The following is a 13,409-nucleotide window of genomic DNA, read 5'->3' on the forward strand; positions in this document are numbered from 1 at the left end:
TTGTTTTTTCATTATTTCATATGTGTTTGCAGTTGTTGACGGGAGCATTTTTTGACAGCTGCTTTAAAATCTTTTGTCATATCATTTTAACATCTCTACCATCCCAGTGTTGGCATCTATGAATTGCCTCTTTTCATTCACTTTGAGATCCTACCAGTTAGCAGTATGGTTTTTGTTTCTGTTGAAACCTGGACATACGTGGGGTATTGTTATGACACTCTGGAGCTTATCTTCATCTGTTTTAGCTGGCTTTTTCTGACACTGCTCTGGTAAGGGAAGGAGGCCACAGTATCATCACTACCAGGTCTGGCCAGAAGTTCTAATTTCCCACCTGACCTCTGTTGACAACTAATAGGGGTCTCCTCATTCCTTTTGGATGGGTGGGGGGTTCCATCTCCCCAGTAAAACTCCACTGATATCACTCAGTCTGAAAGGGGTAGAAGTGGCGTAACTCATTACCACTCCCCATTTGACCTCCACCAACACCATGGAGCATGCGGTCTTGCTAGAGACGGGCAGTGGTCAGAACACTGAGTCTCCGCTAGGCCTCCTGGGGCACCACCCAGCAAAGAGGAAGAGAAGCACTTCATTATTCCCGTTAGAAATGCAAGTCTAGGTTCTCCACATGGCGTCCCCTGCAGAGGAAAGGAGAGTCCTCATTACCACCCAGCAGGGACAAAAATCCCCCCTTGAACTTCTCTGGCATTCCCAGGCAAGGATTACTCTATACCCTCATCACAGCCTGGCAAAAACGGGGGTCTATGTACACAACTTGGTCTTTGCTGCATAGATGGAAATGGAGTCACTATTTTTTCTGAAGCATTTGGCTAGAGGAGAGCAGTTATTATATTAAAATGTGCTATCTTATTAGGCGGCCTCCTTCCAGATCCGTGACTACAGAGAACAGGTTTTTGTTAGGGACTTTTTTCTTTTTCTTTTTTTTTTTTTTTTGGTCTATACATAATAGTGTTTCTGAGTTGCCAGATTCTTCAGCTACAAGTCTGGGATAGATGAAACAAAAGGAAGATCCAAGGAACACACGACTGTGTCATTCCTCAGGTCGCAATGTCCCTAGCTGCCCTGCCTCCTTCTTTCCACTTTTCAAAGGCTTCATAGGCTTATTTATAATATCCAGAGTTTCTAGGTGTACTTAGCAAGAACCAAGAAAAGTGCATCTACTCTACCTTCCCATGAGTGGAACGTAACTACATTGTGTTTAATAGTGAATATGCGTTTGTTTCTAGTCTGATTTTTTTTTCTATCATTCTATCATGATGTAATTTCTTTAACTGAAACAGTCATTAAGAATTTTTCTTATGACATATGCATGACAAAATGTAGCCCAAATAACATGGTGGTTTTCACGATGAGCCTTCAGAGGCCACAGCTTCCATGCAGATTTTTATTTTTTTAAGATTTTATTTATTTATTTGACAGAGAGAGAGACAGCAAGAGAGGGAACATAGGCAAGGGGAGTGTGAGAGGGAGAAGCAGGCCTCCCGCGGAGCAGGGAGCCCAGTGAGGGGCTTGATCCCAGGACCCTGAGATCATGACCTGAGCCGAAGGCAGACGCTTAACGACTGAGCCACCCAGGCGCCCCTCCATGCAGATTCTCATTGGTCCCCACACTAAAGAAATTCCTTTGTTTTTCAATGTTTTTACTAAAGCAGAATATACACACAGTAGAAATGACCCATTTTTATGTATAGCTCTGTGAGTTTTGGCAAATGCACACAGTCGTGTAACACCAACACGTTCAAGACATAGAACAGTTTTAATTCTCACTTTAAAGTAAATCCACAAAGAAGCAAAAATGTCCAAGTCTCCTAAATACCTCAGCTCTTTGCCCATGGTCTGGCCTCTGCCCCCAAGAACCTGGAGTCTAGTTGGGGAATAAAGGGGGTCGGGTGAATTGACTTTCAGCTTCAACTCTGACCCAAGTTATCTGGGGCTTTTTTCATGCTCTAATTCAAGGTGGGCAGAATCTAGATGTGCAGTAGAGGTACCAAAGACCATGGGAGCTTGGAAAGAAGAAAGACCCTGAGTGCCTTCTGTCCATGTACTCTGAAATCCTCTGTCGTTTTGCTAAAAAACAAACCACTTCAAACCCTTAATGGCTGAAAACAGCAAACACTGTTTCTCATGATTCTGTGGATCATCTGGGCAGGTGTCCTGGTCTGGGTGGACTCCGGTGGTCTCCGTAGCCAGCTGGCTACTCACCTGTGTCATGTGGTCTCAGATGGCCTTGCTCACGTTGCTGGTGGTAGGCAGCATGGCTGCACTGAGGAGGCCTCGACTGGCTGTGCTTGGCTTGGCTCCCTAGGGTCTCTCAGGCTCCAGCACTCGAGCTCAGACATCTTCCCTTGCTCACCTCAGGTTCCCCAGAGCAGCAAGAGGGGGAGCCCCAATGTGCAAGCACTCCTCAAGTCTTTCCAATGTCCATTGACCAGACTAAAGCCAGATGCAGAGGGGTAGAGAAAGAAACTCTACTGCTTGATGGGAGGAAATAGAGAGTTGCATTGTAAAGAGGAACAGGTAAAGGATCGGGGGAATTTTTGTGGCCATTTTTGCAGACAATCTATCACACTCTACCAGAGCTAGAGGCAACAAGGTGCAGAGACCATCCTGAATGACCAGGGGAGAAACCTATAGCACACGGACAGGGCCTGGGCTTGGCCTGCCACTGTCACAGACCTGCTGCTAGTGTTTTCTGGGAGAAGCCCTGGGCATCTGGGTGCCTGGGGAACTTCTGCTTCCAGGCCCCAGTTCAGGCTCCTGTCTACCTGACAAATCAGCACAACTCCTACCCAGTCCTGCTGTCTCTACCCTCACTCTCTTCTGTCATCCATCCATGCTGCACCCAGAGAAAATCTTCTAAAATGCTCCCCCACTTTTTACATACTAGGAAGCTAGGATGTTGGGTGGTTAACACAGAGGCTTTGGACTCTAACACGCCCGCTTTCAAAATTGGCTTCAACTTCATGCTTGAGTTTGGACAAGTTAATCAACGTCACTAAGCCACCGTGTCTCACCTGAAGTACGTGTGTGGAGGGTCTTGCACAATGCTGGGCATGAGGTACACAGCGCCTGGGGTGACGGCCCCGTCCCCAGCTGTGGCGCAGGTGGAGTCCAGACCCAGAGGCGAGGAGGCCCAGAGCTTCCAGGGTGTCCAAAACAGAAGGGCATTGTTTTCTTGGTTAAGTTTTAACTTGCAACAGACTGAACCCTTGCTGCAAAGTAATTTATGTGTTGCCTCCAGGCTCCTGTTTGGAAGGGCTTCCTGTTCTGTCCCAGGCTGATTTTCCAAACACTAACATATGTCAAGAGCTCACACAAAGCCAAAGATGTAAAATGGCTCTTCAGGAGAAGAAAGAGCAAGGGCAATTCAGGGAGCCAGGGGAGAGACAGGGGGCAAAGACTCGTGAGCAAGCAGGGTGAGATTGGGGAGCGGACAGAACAAGAAAACAGAGCCCAGGGTGGGAGGGAGTGGGTGGGGCTGCCGGGGGAAGCTTGCATTTGCCTGAGGAGGGTGGCAGCAAGCATTTTTCAGAAACCACCTACTAGGTGCTGCCTTCTTTATACACACCCCATTTAGTCATCTCGAATTCTACAGACAGTTGGTGTTCCCCATTTTACAGAAGCCAGAACTGAAGCTCATAGATGCTAAGCAACGTGCCCTACACAACTTGCCCAAAGTTCACCCAGGCAGCATGGGGCTGGGATTCAAACTCAGATCTGTCTGATTCCAGACATCAAGGCTTTTCCCCGAGACCTCTCCTCCCTGGAGAAATCTACAGTGTCAGAGGAGGAACACCTCTACTCTTCAATGTGATTCAACTTTCTTTTAACAGATTAGGGCACTGAGGATCGAAAAGATGAAGCAAGATTCCCGGCTCACAGGTCTATCGGAGGAGACACATGACCGGGATCTGGGTCAGAGGGCCCCCAGGTGCCCAGATCCTCAAGTCTGTCCTCAGGGACACCCTGGCTCATGGCTCCTAGCTGCCTCTCGGCCTGTCTGTCACGTTGCCAAGCCTGACAGATCTTTGCCCTCTTACTGCCCTCAGCATTCCTGTCACCTGCCCGGACACTTGGCCTCTTGGGCTCTGATTGCCCTGTGCCCAGGTTCAGACCTAAGAGCAGGTGACATCGTCTGTCTGCCTCCTAAGGTCCCCATCTGATGGGCACCTCTTCACAGCCTTGCACACATGTGCGCCTCATTCGTTCACCAGTGCAGGTCCAGATACAAGCCCCAAAGCAGACACAGTGTGGATTGCGGGGCACACGAAGATAAATAACACCGAACCCCTGACCTCAGTGAGTTTGTGTTCTATGCGGAGGCAAAACGATGGGGACATGATTGACGGGCAATGGGTCCCCATCAATCGCCTCCCCACACTGCTTTTGCCGCTTCAGGGAATCCCTGATGAGGTGGGACACTTGCACTTTAAAAAAACCTTACCACCGGGTGATAGACATTGGGGAGGGTATGTGCTATGGTGAGCGCTGGTGAATTGTGTAAGACTGTTGAATCACAGATCTGTACTTCTGAAACAAATAATGCAATATGTGTTAAGGAAAAAAAAAGAAGAAGAAGATAGCAGGAGGGGAAGAATGAAGGGGAGTAAGTCGGAGGGGGGAGACGAACCATGAGAGACGATGGACTCTGAAAAACAAACTGAGGGTTCTAGAGGGGAGGGGAGTGGGGGGATGGGTTAGCCTGGTGATGGGTATTAAAAAGGGCACATTCTGCGTGGAGCACTGGGTGTTATGCACAAACAATGAATCATGGAACACTACATCCAAAACTAATGATGTAATGTATGGTGATTAACATAACAATAAAAATTAAAAAAAAAAAAAAACCCTTACCACCTGCACTGTTGACCATGGATTAGAGCAGACACAGGATATGTCAGGCTGCCAGACCAGTAAGGAGGCTGAAAGAATGCGCCAGGTGAAAGCAGATGAGGGACCTAACAAAGGAGGCACAGCAAGGACAGAGTGGGGCACAATGGAGGCAGAAGTATTCAGAAGCTCGTGTGAAGGGCGAACAGCCCTTGGTGGCTGCTTGGCAGGTGTGAGAGTCCACGGAAGGAGCTGCTGGTGGGGAGGGGCTTGGTGGCTTCCCTCAGGCCTGGGCCGGGGGCACAGAAGGTGAGCTGAATTAAATGCTGAGCACAGAGCCCTCCGCAAATGTACATCTTTAACCAGCTAATAGGAATCTACTGAAAAGAAAAAGAAATAATTACCATACCAAGTTGCAGTTCAATACATCCCTGGCTCATTGCTCTGCTTGGTCTGACCTCTGAAATGCAAGACATCACCACTGCAAGTGAGGAGGTGGAGGTTACCCTGGGATTAAGATTCACACAACCTGAATGCTTTGGGCTTTTGTCAAAGACAAAGAAAGAGGGATACTTAGTGTTTAACCAGAATTTTTGTAAACTTCTTCTCTAAACATGAAAACTATGCATCTCAAAAAGAAAAAATAATGGCATCTAAGGAAGGGAAGGAAGCTCAGTGTGCCTCCTCAAAGTGCACAGAGACCAAGGGGGTTACAAATGCTGTTGCCTAAATGGGGCATCATGAGGAACTTCAAAAGCTGGCAGGAGAGAAATTTAGAGTCAGTAGGGACAGACAGGGAAACTGAGGTCTAGAGGGTAAGAGCTGCTCAAGATCTCACTCTTCACTGCCGGAGACAGACTCCCAGTTGGCGTTTTCCTGAAAAGCAGGATAGCAGAGGAGTCAAGTGTATGAGACCCATGTGAGTCCAAAGCTAGACCTCTAGGACTCTGATAGCTCTGCGTCCAGCCTGTTTCCCTCAGTTTGGACCGAAAGGGACAGTCCGACTTCTTCGGATTCACCTCCTGTGACTCCAGTCTGACGGGTTCCTCTTCACAGGCTTGCACACTTTGTTCACAATTAAATGTCCAAATACATCCTCCATAGCAGAAAGAGGGCACTCGACACCTCTAAGTCTCCCCTTCCACATCTGTTAAATGGGACCACACTAGCGCCTGCCTCTCTCACAGGGGGGCTATGGTGAGTCGGTGGGATGAAGCACTTTCTACGGCATCTCAAGTGTAGTAAAAACACAGCAAGTGTTGCCTCTCATTGTTTCCAGCCCCCTGCCCCATCACACCTGATGGAAGGCCTAGCCTTCGTTCATGATGGACACAGTTTTGACAGGATGGGCAAGGAGGGTCTCTGCTTGAAGGGATCCCCTGTACAGCGACTATTGTGGGGAATTTCTACACAAGGAGGAATACAGTAGCCAGGAGAAGCTGTCAGCAAAAGAGAGAAGAGTACTCCTTTTTTAACTGGTGACTTGTTAGGTCTCTTCAGACACTAACCCTCTCAGGGGAGGAAAGACAAATGCTCCCTATGCACACTGATACAGACACATGGACAGATGAGAGGCCAGGGCTCGACCAACAACCCTCAAAAGCTTCATCTCAAAAGGCCAGCCAGGTGTCATTCTGAGGGTGTCTGCTTCTCTATTGTGTAATAAGTCACCCCAAAACTTAACAGCACAATCAACAACTGCTGAACATTCTCACAGGTTCTAGGAGGAAGGAGTTCAGATAGGGCACAGAGGGGTGGTTTATCTCTGCTCCCCAATGTCTGAGACTTCAGCTGGAATGACTCAAATGGCTAGGAGTGACTCAGAATCATCTGAAGGCTTCTATATTCACATGTCCGCACCTCAACAGGGATGATCAGAAGGCTGGGTCAGCCAGGATAGTCTACTGGAGCCGATGGCATTTCCAGCATGGTGGTTTTGGTGCTCCCAGATCTTGTGTTCTAGCAAAGAAGAGGGAAGCTACATGCCCATTATGATCTAGTTTCAAAAGTCACATAGTGTCACTTCTGCCATATGCTATTGGTTGAAGGAGTCACAAACTCATTCTAGATTCAAGGGTCAAAGACATAGACCCCATCTCTGGACAGGAGAAATGTCAAAGAATTTGCATCTGTTTTAAAACTTATATGTGGGTGTGTGGGGGCAGGGGGAGCATCTGGCTGGCTCAGTAAGTAGAGCATGCGACTCTTGATCTTGGGGTCATGAGTTTGAGCTCCATATTGAGCTTGGAGCCTACTTAAAAAAATGCAATGCAATGCAATGCAATGCAATGCAATGCAATGCAATACAATACAATACAATACAATACAATACAATACAATACAATACAATACCAGCTACATAATGGGGATACTCTAGATGTCTCTCAAGGAGTTCAGCAATCTAAGGTAGGGTTGACTGAATCTTCGAAAATGCTATGGCACTTAAGAACTCAGAGGATGTTCAGGGACCTTCTACATTTTAGAGATGAGGGCTCTAAGGCCCAGGGAGGGAACTGAGGAATGGAGCACTCTGGGGAACTGTTGGGGATACTGAGGCCTAGAGATTAGCGGTGGTTTGCCCCACAGATGATGGTACACTTGAGTTTTTGAGCATTGCTGATACTAAGAACAGTTTGGATACCTGAAGTTCATGGATAAAATGTAAATCCCATTTTAGCCTTTTGTTTTAACCTTTCCACCCTATTTCTTGCCATTAGTTGTAGGATACAGTCAGGAACCAACAAACAATGAAGAACCATGTGATGGGATATGGGTGTGGATCAGCTCGAGACCTGGACCTGTTCACTGTTACTCCTTGTAAGGGTGACCCTAGGGTCCAAAGAAAAGGGATTGCTCATGAATCCAGACCCACATTCAGGCTGTTTGTAGTGAACTGATCAGACAGAACTATAGATAGGTTTAAGTTCATTTAGAATAAATTTCATAAAGTGAATTGAATCTACTCAACAGATACTTGTGTTTCTTTTAGAAGATTCTAAATAATAAACACTTCTAGGTATTGCTGAAGCGGGCAGACTGCTTGGACATTTGAAGTCAAGATACTGGTGACCTTGGTTTGCAGTCAAAGCAAGGTATTCTAGATGGGTCCTAAATAGCACCTTTCCTTGTTCAAGTGGGCTACTCCCATATACCACAAACAAAAGAGGGATAAGAAAAGCCTTTATAAACAATTTGGTGTTGTTAGTTCTTATAAACACAGTGAGGATCTTCCTCAAAGGTGAGGATCCTAGCTCATTCTAGAAGTTATATAAGAGGGTATTACACGTTCTATACTCTTGGAACATCTCCTTGACCTTCACCATTCCTAGAAGATCCTACCTACCTAGAAGATCCATCCCCATCAGACCATGTGATCTTCAGGGCTGATTCCAGGTCATTCATTCATTGCTTGACAGAGGAGCTGGATTGAGTAAAATTTCTTTGCTGGGTGACTAAATGTCAAAAGTCCCGGCACATAGTGGATAATCAGTGACTGGAGTTGAACCTGAGTAGTATTCATTTGCTAATAGAATCCTTACATTTTGAATTATGAAAAGCATTTGTACTTTAAGGGAGAAATTGGACAAAAACGGGTGGGCCAGAAGAGGTGAGAATGATGAGCCCAACCTTGCAATTCTCTCACTACTAAGGCAGAGGCCCAGGAGGAAGGCAGAGCAGAAGAAAGAGCTTGCTTTAGTGTTTTGGGAAGGAAAAGCTTATAGTTATTTACTGCATCCTGGCAATGGCTGTATTTATCATCTTCCTTGGGGTGGGGAGAGGGATTCTTGCATTTATGTACGGCTTCGGTAGACTTAGTTCAGCACCTACTCTATACCAGCTGTCATGTCATCTGCCGGGGCTTCAGACATGAAAAGGACATAGTACCTGACCTACAGGGAGTTTCAGATTAGAAGTGAAAATAAAACAGGGCTTGGAGAAAGTGGAAATGCGGGGAGGTTAATATCGGGAAGAAAATCCTTGATTATTTCCAGAGGTCATAAAGCTCACCCAGCTCTCTCCTATGTCCCAAGAGCTAAGGAAGACTATATTTAAGGGTGAGGTTGTTCTACTTCTGGCAATTTTGTTAGTTACCAAGGGTATTGTACAACTGAAACTCAAGAGAAATGCAACTATTTTTTTCATCTTTCCACCTTGTTCTAGAACCTGGTTAAAGGACTCTTGGTATTAAGCCTAAATGCATAGAGGAAAGAACCAGGTTTATAGTCACGTGCACCTTCTTTCATGTGATTCCAGCCAAGGGACCTCAACAGAGTACCTTGCACTGGGAATCTCCCAACAAATAGAAAATATCCCCTCATGTGTACCCACATATAAAAGTGCCTGAGGCATAGTGGGTATTTAGTCATTGTTAATTCATTACTTCCCACTTTCTTTCATGTTATGATTACAATATTTTTTACATTTAGTATATGATGCCAAAAATGTAAATGAGTTGTAAATAAAGGCATTTGCCTAAACAGATAGCAGAAAACATAGTAAAATAAGGTTCAGCCTGAAACCCCAAAGGCATCTTGGTCTCTGTTTCGTGGGTAAAGAGATCGGCTATCAATAGTCATTAGTGACTTAAAGTTGAATCACCTGCAAAACAACCGGTAAAAGGGTGATAATTTTTCATGCTCAGGAAAGATGACCCATTTGGGGCTTCAAAATTAACAGCAAGAAATAGTGCTGTCAATACGACACCAACACAGACCATAATTAATCAGATCCTAGCCCCTCTGTCTGCTGGGAAATCTCCCGAGCCCATTCCAAGCGCCTTAAAAGATAAAGGTTGACCTTGCCCCACTTGCCTAATAATAATTTATAGATGTGTAAACATTTACCACAATTACAGGCCAGCCTAATGAAATTCCAGGGGCACGAGTCACAAAAGACCTGAGTGTGCATCATAAATTCAGATCAGTCCCACAGGCTGGGATCTGCAGATCAATTACAAGTCAAGGCAAATCCTTTCAAGAGCAGACCTTTTCCAGGGGACAGGGGCTGGCGGATTTTGTGGCCTGACTCCCTGAAAGGATCCAGACATACCTGTGTCAGATTTTGAATGCTAACTCTGTGAGACTCCTCACTTGGAAGTCAGTGAACCCTTACGAACCTTTGCTTCCTCATCTGTGAAATGGGTGGGTCAGGGTGGGCTGCCTTGCACAGTAGTTGTGAAAGGGATCCCTTCATTCATTCATTTGATAAGTACTTACTAATTATCTTCTATATTCCAGAAATCTAGTGATAACACAGCACCTGGCTCCTGGTAGACATTAAATAAATGGCGGCTACGACACATTTGATTCATCATTGATTAATAACTAGCAGTATCATTACTGTTGGAAATTTATTCCTTAGGGGTTTTATTATGATGACTGTAACAAGTTTACTCCTTAGGAGGCCAGAGGACTGGAAGAAAAAAAGGACAGTGGGAAGAGGTAGGAAGCGACTAGTACCTCTTCCAAGGCCCTAGGAGATTGGTGTTGGGGTTTAAGCAAGGGAGAAAAATGAAGGCAACGTCTCTCTGGCTTCACACAGACAGAATTGTTAAAGGGGAGCAGACAGCCAAGAGCTGAGGGTCGCTGCCCTGTCAGGCCCTTTGCTAGGGATGTGTCTTAGTCACCTCATTCACTCCTTACATCATTCTGCTGAGTTCACTACTATTATTCCCCCTGAACTAGAAAGTAATTGAGATTCTAAGAGGCGAGTTCCAAAGAAAGAGAGATAAGTGATAAAGACCTTTTATTAAAGACTAATGAATTGGGGGGGAAGGGAACCAGTGAGGAAAAGGACTCCCAAAGCCTTAGGAAAAAACAGTTACCCAGCCCAGGTAACGACATCACCATTCAGGGAGCAGGGCAGGGCCGGCACCTGCCAACGGCCCCCAGGAGGCTCCTGAAATGGGAAGAGAGACGGGAAACACACATACGTGCCACCTGCCTCTTTCTCCCTCCAGCAGCACGTTCAGATGTCATCCTACGTCGCGAACAGGATTGTTCAGGAAAATGATTGTCTCATCTAACACTTCATGGGCTGCCATTGTTGTCTGCTTTTAGCAAAACCTGATCCTATTTTAAAAAATGCAAATGTAAGACAAGTACCCTGAATGCCACACTCAAGGAACACTTTGTCTCTGATTAATCCTAAACGTGACTATTCGATGTGTACACTTTTCTTTTCCGTAAGTATAAAGCCCATTTGTGGAGAAAGATTTGTTCCAGCTGATTGCTTGACTACAAATCTCAGCCCTGATATTTTTTTTTTTTTTCTGCCTTGTTACTTAAAAGAATCAACTCCAGACCTCTGGTTTGTTAAGAGTATTTGGGAGTAGAGAATGTCTGCTTTGATCAGATGCTCCATGTCCTGGGTAACCCATACCCTAGTCCAAGCCACCTAGATTTGGGAGTGCTTTAGAGGAAATGTCCCCCCGTTTCGGCCAGTGGTAAAAAGTCACATTTGTGAGGCGGATCTCCCCAGATAGAGTCCCAGCCAGGATTTAAAGTATTTACACAGAGTACTTAAAAATGTGCCTGACACATATTAAGTCCCCAGCAGACGTTAGCTAGAATGATCGTCGCCCTTGCAGAAGGGGAGGGGGCAGCTCACATGCTCTTCTCTGCAGGTGAGATCTCTCACTCCAGGGCTCATCCCCATGCTCTCTCTGCTTGTTGTACTAAAATGAAGGCCAAGCACTTCCTCGGTGCCAGCCACCCCGCTGGGATTTTGCAAGCATCACTTCACTAGAGCTCCTGGAAGGAAGCACAATGGTGCGATTCCCTTTATAGGGGCGGTGGGGGTGGGACACACAGGGAGGTGACATTGATGAGGGAGTCCATCTGCCTCGGGCCCTGCAGACGCCATGAGCTGTTGCTTCCAGGAGCCCCCTGACCTGCCATCTCCTCCGACCTGGCTCAGGCAGGAGGCTGATATAAGGGGGAACCTCAGAGAAGGGACAGGCTCACTCCCACTTGGGCGCAATGAGTCCCAAGCAAACCTCTGGGAATTTGAAGAGACTCCTGGGAGGTTCCTGTTTCCTTCAGGGCAAAGGGGGAGCAAAGGACAAGAGACAGGAACAAAACCAAAGGGTGAGACCCTAAAGAGGACGTGCCATGCAATTCAATTATAAGAGGTTCACAAACACAGTTAACACTGTCAGAGCAGTGGTGGCCTATGCGGAGTGTGGACTGAATGGAAAGGGGGTGGATGGAAGTGTCGTATATCTGATTGGGGTTTAGGCGATCATGGTGATACAGGAGTCAAAAATAACTGACTTGCATTTCAGCGTGTGTGAAGTTTATCCTCAACTAGTATGATTTTTTTAAAAGATGCAGCACGGAGCAGGGTGGAATGGAGTAGGAGAGGGATGGCAGGAGACTACAGGATGATGCTCTAGGCAGCAGGGCTGGGGGCGCTGGGGCATGCCGGTTGTGCCACAGGAGGGATGGCCTGAGCAAAGGCCCTGGAGTCACAGCCTCCTCAGCGCAGCTGTCTCCCTCGCAGGGGCTTGATCTGAGCCTTGGGGGCCCTTAGCTGTTCACGCTACGTTGTCAGGACCCCAACTTTCACCCTGTGGTCCAGGCTCCATTCACATCACCTTGGCAGGAGTTGAAGGGAGACGCCAACCAGTGCAAATGCTTTCCTAGCTCCCACAAAAGAGGCCCACAAAAGAGGCCAAGCACGCGGATTCCCTGCCAATGTCTCCGTCTGTTAGCAGATGCCCCACGTCTGCGGGAGCCGAGGCAAGGGCCACCCATCTCCGCTGCAGCCCAGGAGCCAAAACGTTCATGGTCTTGGCTCCATTCTCCTGGGTGGGCTTTTGGCCCCACTGGCATAAGGTGATAGTCCCAGTCTGCGTCCCCCACCCTTATTTGGGCAATCCAAAGACTTCCCAGAGGCCTGCCTCCCATTCCCTGCCAAGCCCAGGATCTTGAGCGCTCAATTTACTCTCATTGTAATTTTTAAAAAGATGACTGCATATGTATTATTCCCTACCCACCCCCTCAACTCACCCCCAGCCAGCTGGTCCTAGATCTACTTGCCCCCAGGAGTTACCAACATGCACACACTTTGGCCTCACCTCCACGCGCTTCCAAAGCTGCTATTCCCTCTGCCGAGGACCTTTCTCCCTACTTTATCTTCCCAGCAAGTTGCTAATTCCTTCAAGAGACGCAGCTCATGACCCACTGTCTGCAAACGTCCTCCTCCGTGGCGCTGACCCTGCTCGAGCCCTACGTTCACCGCACCACGCTGGCCCCTGTTCTCCCTCATGAGTCAACGGCTACTTCACAGCAGGGGTTGGGCTCCTTTACTGTCTCATCCTCAGAGCCTGGTCCTCAGTCAGTAATGGGTAAATGTTTGGGATGGATTGAGAACACACGCACAAGAAATGCAGCAGGGCTCTGCCAAGTTCTTCCTTCTCCTGGGTCTGGGGTGCCCTGCTAAGGATAGGCCTCTGGGCTGCAGTGGGGCAAGCGGGCATTCTCCCATCACACATCTTGCAGGCCCCAGGCCCTCCAGTTCTGACGAAGGCAGGACCTGCTGCCCCCACCTGGTCTGGA

The sequence above is a fragment of the Eumetopias jubatus genome, unplaced genomic scaffold, assembly GCF_037043125.1.
Source record: "Eumetopias jubatus isolate StellerSeaLion01/CBP00866 unplaced genomic scaffold, mEumJub1_p1.0 scaffold_10, whole genome shotgun sequence".
Classification (NCBI taxonomy): Eukaryota; Metazoa; Chordata; class Mammalia; order Carnivora; family Otariidae; genus Eumetopias; species Eumetopias jubatus.